General features: G+C 41.5%; 1 protein-coding gene and 1 non-coding gene across 13 annotated transcripts in view; both read right to left on the bottom strand.

The window, feature by feature from the left end:
* The window catches only part of LOC110536085 (ankyrin-1), a 190,857-nt gene that overhangs the window by 94,543 nt on the left and 86,697 nt on the right, over window positions 1-9,617 (bottom strand). The window lies entirely within an intron of this gene.
* Window positions 1,563-1,617, bottom strand: LOC118937474. Its single transcript, XR_005034813.1, has one exon. It is a non-coding gene; the product is annotated as a U7 small nuclear RNA (small nuclear RNA).

The following is a 9,617-nucleotide window of genomic DNA, read 5'->3' as shown; positions in this document are numbered from 1 at the left end:
CATCAAGATAGTCCTGAATCCTTCCTGTCAGATTGATCCTCAACCTGGGGCCTGGAAAACACATCACAGATCGATGGAGGGTTTTAGCCACACTGGTGCAGATTTGCAGGTGGGGGATCCGACCACATGTCACAGGATGAAAACATTAGAAGGACCAGATTTACTAAACACTTGCAGCTGTGCAAAGTTTATACCTGTTATTTTCTGAAAGGAATTGCTAGTAAGCGAGAAATGAGAATTACTCAGATCCCAGACTGATAAAGAATGCATTGTGGAGGGAGAGCTGCCAGCTCCACAGGGCAGAGCAGAGAGAGCAGAGAGAGCAGAGCAGCAGAGTTCTCCATCAGCAGAGAGCTGAGATGTCATCTGGAGAGACACAGGTAGAGGAGGAGACAGGTAAGAGAGGAGAGGATAGGGACTGCAGTCACCTCTACCTTCACTCTCTCACTCTCTACACCATTACATTCTCTCTCTCACTCAAGGACACACAGATGAACATACACATGCAAGGTGCTATCCATCTTTCTATTCAATTTCTGTGTTGTTGAGATTCTGCCTCACGCAGCGGACTCGTCCGGGACTGCCAGGGGACCTGTGTGGAGGCCTCAGACTGGAGGGGAAGACAGTGGTTCACTGCCCCCTCTGTTAGGGGCCCCTGGAGCCTCTCTGTTAGAAGCCTGTGGATATTTCCCTTTAAACCAGGCCGATTCACATCACAGCAGAGGAGAGGAGAGCAGCTCTTTGATCTGCTCTGTGGTTGAGAGGGAGCGTCGCTTCTGCTGAACTTCAACTCTCTCTCCTCTTTTTCTCTCTGTTCCTTCTCTCTCAGGCAGTTAGGCTCCAGGGAGACAGAAGAGGGGGAGTGAAAAGGGGGGGAAGGAAGAGTCTGTTTTAACAAAGGATCTTTTAGAAGCCTGGGGTATGAATAAGCATTGGGTGATGCCATGACTTTACTGTACAGCAAAAACTCAAAAGAGCTACATCAAATCCTCTTTTGCCTGCTTTGTACACACTGAAGCACTGATCGTCTCCTGTTGCTTTTGGTTGGTAACTTTCACATGACCTCTAGCTGGTTTTAAACTGGGAGTCAATGATAGACAGAAGATGGGGCAAGTTGAGAGCAAGGCTTAGGATCCTAAATTAGTTAGTAAGATGTTTCAATTATTCTTTATTTATTGCCTTTTTTCAATTATCTGTAGTGGTTGTGTAGTGACTGCCTTGAGCAATTAGCCTAATGATTCTGGTTAAAGGATCCTACCCACACAAAAAAATACTATAGTATACTATGGTATAAATATTATAGAATTCACTGAAGTGTTTTCGTGGACTTTGCTGTAGTATTCTATGTAGTGTTACCCAGACTTTATTTCTGCAAAAACGTTACAGTGAATACTGTAGTAATAGTATAGTATATTGTAGAATTTACAGTTAAACTGTAGCATATACTATAGTCATTAATGTAGTGTTTTTGCAGATTGTAGTATACTGTAGTATTTACTGTAGTGTTTTTGCAGACATGACTGTCGGATTAAAATTTAAAAAAAGATCTTTGCCATATACGAAAAGGTTTTCCCCTTCAAGAAACCTACTGGAGAAATACTAAAAGAGAAAATGTTCCATAACCTGTAGGTAGGTAGGTTTTTGTGGTTTTTTGTGGACTGTAGTATTTCTGCCTGCTATTTACTGCAGTGGTTTTTCTTCCGATAATACTGTAATATTTACTATAGTATTCTACAGTATACAACAACATTATATAGTAAGTATTACACATGAACGGGGCATACTACACTGTAGTATTGTATACTACATTTTACTGTAGAATGCTATAGTAAGTAGTGTAGTATTCTATAGTAAACTGTAGTATTTTGTCATGTGGGCATATACAATGAAAATAACCAGCTCACATATGGCACCTGATGAATATACTGTAAATGTATTATTGTACAGAGAAGACCTATGAACATTTCTCATGTAATCCCATGGGACCAGTGAAGCAGAGAAGGTCTGACTGGGAGATGAAGGAGAGAAGAGAAGGAGGGGAGGAGGAGGACAACATAACGATGGAGGGTATGTGAGGAAGGAGAGAAAACTCTAATCTGTTTTTATCAATGACATTTAGAGCCCCCCCCCCTGCACCCCTCCTTTTCTCACTAACTCCCTCCCTCCTTTAAGAGGGGGAACTCTTCCATTCCAGACTATTTTTACTGCCATTTCATTACCATAATAAAACACACGCACAAAAATAATAAACCCAAAGAGACATCACAGCCAAAAACCTGGATTTGAGGGCCTTATTTTCATCTTTCTTTCTCTCCCTCTTTTTTGTTGTTCCATTCTTTTCGCTCAGAGAAATGGAAAGAGACATGCCTTTTCTTTCTTTCTTTCTGGGCGTCATTATGTTGCTTTTCAGCTCTTCTCTTTTGTCTGAGTCTAGAAGCTCCCACCCTTCACACACTAACACTGGGCAAATCCATGGCAACGGAATTATGCTTTGACTCAGTTTTTCCACTTTAAAATGTATTCCAAACAAAAAAACATTCATTTTAAAGTTTAACAGACCATACAACACTATGCACAAGGACTACTTTTAACAATGTTCACTGACAAAAACTAACTTAGTAGAAGAATTGTGCAGATGCAAACCTTGGTAACGAAGTGAAATCTCCCTCAGTTTCTTATGTGACCATATCTGCTCTGAATTAAGATTGAAAGATGTCTGCAGAAAGAATGGGGTGTCAGCTATGACATGGCACCTTGAGTTTGAACAAAATCTATTTTGGTTATTCAACTACTGGAAGTGAAGTGGAAATGCATAATTATTGATATGAATGTCATTCTCCTCATGTTTCACAGCATAGCAGAGCACAGTAGAGTACAGTGCAGTACAATACAGCACAGCAGAGCCGAATAGAGTAGAGCAGAGTAGAGTTCAGCATAGTGCAGTAAAGTACAGTAGAGTACAGTTCAGTACAGTAATGTAGAATTTGTACTGTATAGTTCTGCGCTCTACTCACTTGTGAAACATAATGTACGTCTATGATATGATTTGGTCCATTCCAGTCCATCTGTGGACGTCAACATGAAGGCCAGAGTGGACTGACCAAATTTCAACGACTTTTCAACGTCTATGGACGTCCGGTGTTGGTCGGAGCTCAGGGGGTGAGGATGCTGGTTACAGTAAATGGAAAGAGAGGGGCTCATGGGTAGGTGTCAGTAAGAGCTGGGAGAGGTGACATTAACTGGAGGGTGAGAGAGAAAGGCAGAGAGAGAGAGAGAGAGAAAGAGAGAGAGAGAGAGAGAGAGAGAGAGAGAGAGAGAGAGAGAGAGAGAGAGAGAGAGAGAGAAAGGCAGAGAGAGAGAGAGAGAGAAAGGCATAGAGAGAGAGAGAGAGAGAGAGAGAGAGAGAGAGAGAGAGAGAGAGAGAGAGAGAGAGAGAGAAAGGCAGAGGGAGAGAGAGAAAGGCAGAGAGAGAGGGGGGGGGGGGGGTTGTCCAGACTGACTGTTTTAACACTCTTGGTTTGACCACCAGACGACAGAAAGAGAAAGAAAACAGGTATCAGCTGAACATACCAGTATAGTGGAAGGGAGGACGGTAGCAGGTGAAACAACTTTATGAACTTCCCATGTTGGTGCTCATGGGTACCTTTTGATGGAAATGCCCCACTTCAACACCACTAACAACTACTGACTTCTGACTTCTACTCAAAACACCTCTAATCTGTGAACACTGCCAATTGTTGCATGAATGTTACATACTATAACAAGTGTAGCTAGCTAAAGAACCGAGCCAAAACTACCCACATAAATAAATACCACAGTTTAATATTGAATACTACAGTACTTACAGTGCATTCAGAAAGTATTCATACCCCTTGACTTATTCCACATTTTGTGGTGTTTCAGTCTGAATAAAACATGTATTAAATATCAACAACAAAAAACAGCCATCTACACACAATGCCCCATAATGACAAAGTGAAAACATGTTTCTAGAACCGTTCGCAAATTTATTGAAAGTCAAATATAGAAAAATCTAATTTACATAAGTATTCACACCTGAGTTGATACTTTGTAGAATCACCTTTGGCAGCAATTACAGCTGTGAGTCTTTCTGTGAAGTCTCTAATAGATTTCCACACTTGGATTGCGCAACCTTTTTCCATTATTATTTTCAAAATTGTTCATCGCAGTGCTAGCTGTGTCACTACAGATCCTGGTTTGATTCCATGAGGCGGCGCACAATTGGCCCAGCGTCATTAGGGGAGGGTCTTTGTCCCATCACACTCTAGCAACTGTGGTGGGCCGGGCGCATGCACGCTGAAATGGTCACCAGGTGCACAGTATTTCCTCCGACACATTGGTGCGGCTGGCTTCTGGGTTAAGCAGGCAGTGCGGCTTGGCTGGGTCGTGTTTCGAAGGACGCATGGCTCTTGCCTGTATCTTTGTAGTGACTGTTTTATTGATACACCATCCAAAGTGTTATTGATAACATCACCATGATCAATGGGATATTCAATTTCAGCTTTTTTGTTTTGTGTTGCCATCTACCTTTAGGTGCTCTTCTTTGCGAGACATTGGAAAACCTCCCTGGTCTTTGTGGTTGAATCTGTGTTTGAAATTCATTGCACGACTGAGGGACCTTACAGATAATTGTATGTGTGGAGTACAGAGAAGGTTGTCCTTAAAAAAGAATGTTAAACACTATCATTGCACACAGAGTGAGTTTTTAAACTGCAGTAATAGTGCAGGAACTGCAGTAGACTGTGGTATTTTGGACACAGTAATTGCAGAATAAATGCAGTGTACTGCTGCATACTGAAGTTAGACTGCACTGTAACTGCCGTTACACCGCATTGTATTGTAGTTATACTGAACTCAGACTGCAATCTTTTGTCTTAAGTGAGAGGTTGAATACTTATTGACGCAACACATTTCATTGAGTATTTTCATTTTTGTTCATTTGTAAAAATGTGGAAAAACACCATTCCAATTTGACATTATAGGTTATTGTGTGTAGGCCAATGACCAAACATCAAAATGTAATACATTTTACATTAAGGCTGTAACACAAAAAAAATATGGAAAAAGTCAAGGGGTGTAAATACATTCTAAAGGCACAGTACTATAGAATTCTGTAGTAAACTGTAGAAAACTACTAACTGTAGTATTCCTCAATCAAGTGTAGTACTTTTGTAGTATACTGTAGAATATTATAGTAAATAAGACAGTATTATCCACTCAAAACAATACAAAAACACTACATTTTTTAACTATAGTATACAGTGCATTCGGAACGTATTCAGACCCCTTGACTTTTTCAACATTTTGTTACTTTACAGCCTTATTCTAAAATGGGTTAAATAGTCCCCCCCCCCTCATTAATCTACACACAATGCACTATAATGACAAATCAAAAACAGGTTTTTAGACGTTTTTGCAACAAAATGTACAAAAAAACAACTTATATATCGAGGTGAGATCTTGCATGGAGCCCCAGACCGAGGGTGATTGGCCGTCATCTTGAACTTCTTCCATTTTCTAATAATTGCGCCAACAGTTGTTGCCTTCTCACCAAGCTGCTTGCCTATTGTCCTGTAGCCCATCCCAGTCTTGTGCAGGACTACAATTTTATTCCTGTTTCCTTACACAGCTCTCTGGTCTTGGCCATTGTGGAGAGGTTGGAGTCTGTTTGATTGAGTGTGTGGACAGGTATCTTTTATACAGGTAACGAGTTCAAACAGGTGCAGTTAATACAGGTAATGAGTGGAGAAGAGGAGGGCTTCTTAAAGAAAAACTAACAGGTCTGTGAGAGCCGGAATTCTTACTGGTTGGTAGGTGATCAAATACTTATGTCATGCAATAAAATGCAAATGAATTACTTAAAAATCATACAATGTGATTTTCTGGATTTTTGTTTTAGATTCCGTCTCTCACAGTTGAAGTGTACCTATGATAAACATTTCAGACCTCCACATGCTTTGTAAGTAGGAAAACCTTCAAAATCAGCAGTGTATCAAATACTTGTTTTCCCCACTGTACATAAGTATTCATACCCTTTACTCAGTACTTTGTTGAAGCACCTTTGGCAGCGATTACAGCCTCGAGTCTTCATGGGTATGACACTACAAGCTTGGCACACCTGTATTTGGGGAGTTTCTCTCATTATTCTCTGCAGATACTCTCAAGGTCTGTCAGATTGGATGGGGAGCGTCGCTGCACAGCTATTTTCAGGTCTCTCCAGAGATGTTACAATGTGTTGAAGTCCGGACTCTGACTGGGCCACCCAAGGACATTCAGACACTTGTCCCGAAGCCACTCCTGCTTTGTCTTGGCTGTCTGCTTAGGGACAGTGTCCTTTTGGAAGGTGAACCTTCACCCCAGTCTGAGGTCCTGAGCACTCTGGAGCAGGTTTTCATGAAGGATCTCTATGTACTTTTCTCCCCTGATTGCTGAGTTTAGCCGAGCAGCCAGCTCTAGGAAGAGTCTTGATGGTTTCAAACTTCTTCCATTTAAGAATTATGGAGGACACTGTGTTATTGGGGACCTTCAATGCTGCAGAAATGTTTTAGTACCCTTCCCCAGATATGTGGCTCGACACAATCCTGTCTCGGAGCTCTAGAAAAATTTGTTTGACCACATGGCTTAGTTTTTGCTCTGACATGCACTGTCAACTGTACCTTATATAGACAGGTGTGTGCCTTTCCAAAACATGTCCAATCAATTTAATTTACCTCAGGTGGACTCCAATCAGGTTGTAGAAACATCTCTAGGATGATCAATGGAAACAGGATGCACCTGAGCTCAATTTCAAGTCTCATAGCAAAGGGTATGAATATTTATGTAAATAAGGTATTTCTGTTTTTATTATGGGGTATTGTGTGTAGATTGGTGAGGAAAAACATGGATTTCACCCATTTTAGAATAAAGCTGTAACTTAACAAAATGTTGAAAAATGTAAGGGGTCTGAATAATTTCCGAATGCAATGTATATTATTTTTTTACATTTATTTCACCTTTATTTCACCTTTATTTAACCAGGTAGGCCAGTTGAGAATAAGTTCTCATTTACAACTGCGACCTGGCCAAGATAAAGCAAAGCAGTGCGAAACAAACAACACAGAGTTACACATGGGATAAACAAATGTACAGTCAATAACACAATAGAAAGTCTATATACAGTAATTGCAATTGTATTAGGATAAAGGAGGTAAGGCAATAAATAGGCCATAGTGGCAAAGTAATTACAATATAGCAATTAAACACTGGAGTGATAGATGTGCAGAAGATGAATGTGCAAGTAGAGATACTGGGGTGCAAAGGAGCAAAAAACAAATAACAATATGGGGATGAGGTTGTTGGGCGGGCCCCGCACAGTTGGGCTGTGTACGGGTGCAATGATCGTTAAGCTGCTCTGACAGCTGATGCTTAGAGTTAGTGAGGGAGATACAAGACTCCAGCCTCAGTGATTTTTGCAATTCGTTCCAGTCATTGGCAGCAGAGAATTGGAAGAAAAGGCAGCCAAAGGAGAAGTTGGTTTTGGGGACGACCAGTGAAATATACCTGCTGGAGCGCGTGCCACAGGTGTGTGCCGTTATGGTGACCAGTAAGCTGAAATAAGGCGGTGCTTTACCTAGCAAAGACCCATAGATGACCTGGAGCCAGTGGGTCCAGCACCGAACATGAAGCGAGGGCCAGCCAACGAGAGCACACAGGTCGCAGTGGTGGGCAGTACATGGGGCCCTGGCAACAAAATGGATGGCACTGTGATGGACCACATCCAACCTGCTGAGCAGAGTGTTGGAGGCCATTCCGTAAACGACACCCCCGAAGTCAAGGATCGGTAGGATAGTCAGTTCTACGAGGGTATGTTTGGCAGCATGAGCGAAGGATGCCTTGCTGCGAAATAGGAAGCCGATTCTAGATTTAATCTTGAACTGGAGATGCTCAATGTCTGGAAGGAGAGTTTACAGTCTAACCAGACACCTAGGTATTTGTAGTTGTCCACATATTCTAAGTCAGAACCGTCCAGAGTAGTGATGCTAGACGGGCGGGTGGGTGCGGCCGCGATCGGTTGAAGAGTGTGCATTTAGTTTTACTAGCGTTTAAGAGCAGTTGGAGGCCACGGAAGGAGAGTTGTATGGCATTGAAGCTCTTCTGGAGGCCCGTTAACACAGTGTCCAAAGAAGAGTCAGAAGTATACAGAATGATATCGTCTGCGCAGAGGTGGACCAGAGAATCACCAGCAGCAAGAGCGACATCACTGATGTATACAGAGAAAAGAGTCGGCCCGAGACTTGAACCCTGTGACACCCCCATAGAGACTGCCAGAGGTCCAGACAAAAGGCCCTCCGATTTGACACACTGAACTCTGTCTGAGAAGTAGTTGGTGAACCAGGCAAGGCAAATACTACAGTATTTCATTTGCAAATACCCTGCCAAATCAAATCAAATCAAATCAAATTTGATTGGTCACATACACATGGTTAGCAGATGTTAATGCGAGTGCAGCAAAATGCTTGCCCATTTCCCTCCATGTATACCAATTTGTATCCCAATTTGTGCCGCCTATAATTGAGGAACCTACATGCCAAGTATAGACCATATATTGTGTTCTCTACAGGTTATAGAAAAGAGCATAAGCTCTGAACTCTCCATTCAGAACCCAGAACTACCTACAGTACTTACAATGCTTACCGGTTATGGAAAATGTGTTTTTTTTTAGCATTTCACCAGTAGGTTTCCTCAAGGAGAAAGTCTCCCTCTTCTGTCAAAAAATAATAAAACATAAACACTTATGTTTACATTACATTACTACAGTAATGTCCCCTAAAACACTACAGTAAATACTACAGTATACTACAGTCTGTAAAAACACTACAGTAAATACTACAGCATAACGTACTAGTCTGCCAAAAAACTATAGTAAATACTACAGCATACTATAGTCCGCCAAACAACTACAGTAAATACTACAGTATACTAGTCTGCAAAAACACTACAGTAATTACTATAGTATATACTACTCTTTTTTACTGCATTATTTATATTATAGTAACGTTTAATACAACAGTAGACTACATTAAATACTACAGTAAAGACAGCAAAATCACTACATTGAATACAATAGTGTTCCTGCTATAGTATACACTATAGTATTTTTTAATGTGGGTAAACCAATAGGAGCAGCTGCTCTACCTCAAGCATCAGAGAGCATTCAGACAGACAGACAGACAGACAGACATACAGACAGACAGACAGACAGACAGACAGACAGACAGACAGACAGACAGACAGACAGACAGACAGACAGACAGACAGACAGACAGACAGACAGACAGACAGACAGACAGGGAAGCTCTTTTAGCCAGGAGAACCAGGACAGTATCGTATACAGTATAGACCAGCAGAAGAAAGCAGTTCAATGTCTATATCTGAGAGCAAACACAACTGATACACATACTGTATATAAAAACAGCAGAGGCAGAACACACGCCCGCACACACAGAGAGAGAAGGGCGATGAAGTTGCCCTTCAGAGAGGTGTGTGTGTGTGTGGGTGTGTGTTGCCCTGTGCTCAACTTGCTGACAGGGTTTATATGTATATGAGTGCACTGTTGT

This window comes from Oncorhynchus mykiss, chromosome 11 (assembly GCF_013265735.2).
Source record: "Oncorhynchus mykiss isolate Arlee chromosome 11, USDA_OmykA_1.1, whole genome shotgun sequence".
In the NCBI taxonomy this organism is placed as follows: domain Eukaryota; kingdom Metazoa; phylum Chordata; class Actinopteri; order Salmoniformes; family Salmonidae; genus Oncorhynchus; species Oncorhynchus mykiss.
The sequence above is the reverse complement of the archived record's forward strand: the minus strand, read 5'-3'. Positions and strand labels throughout refer to the sequence as shown.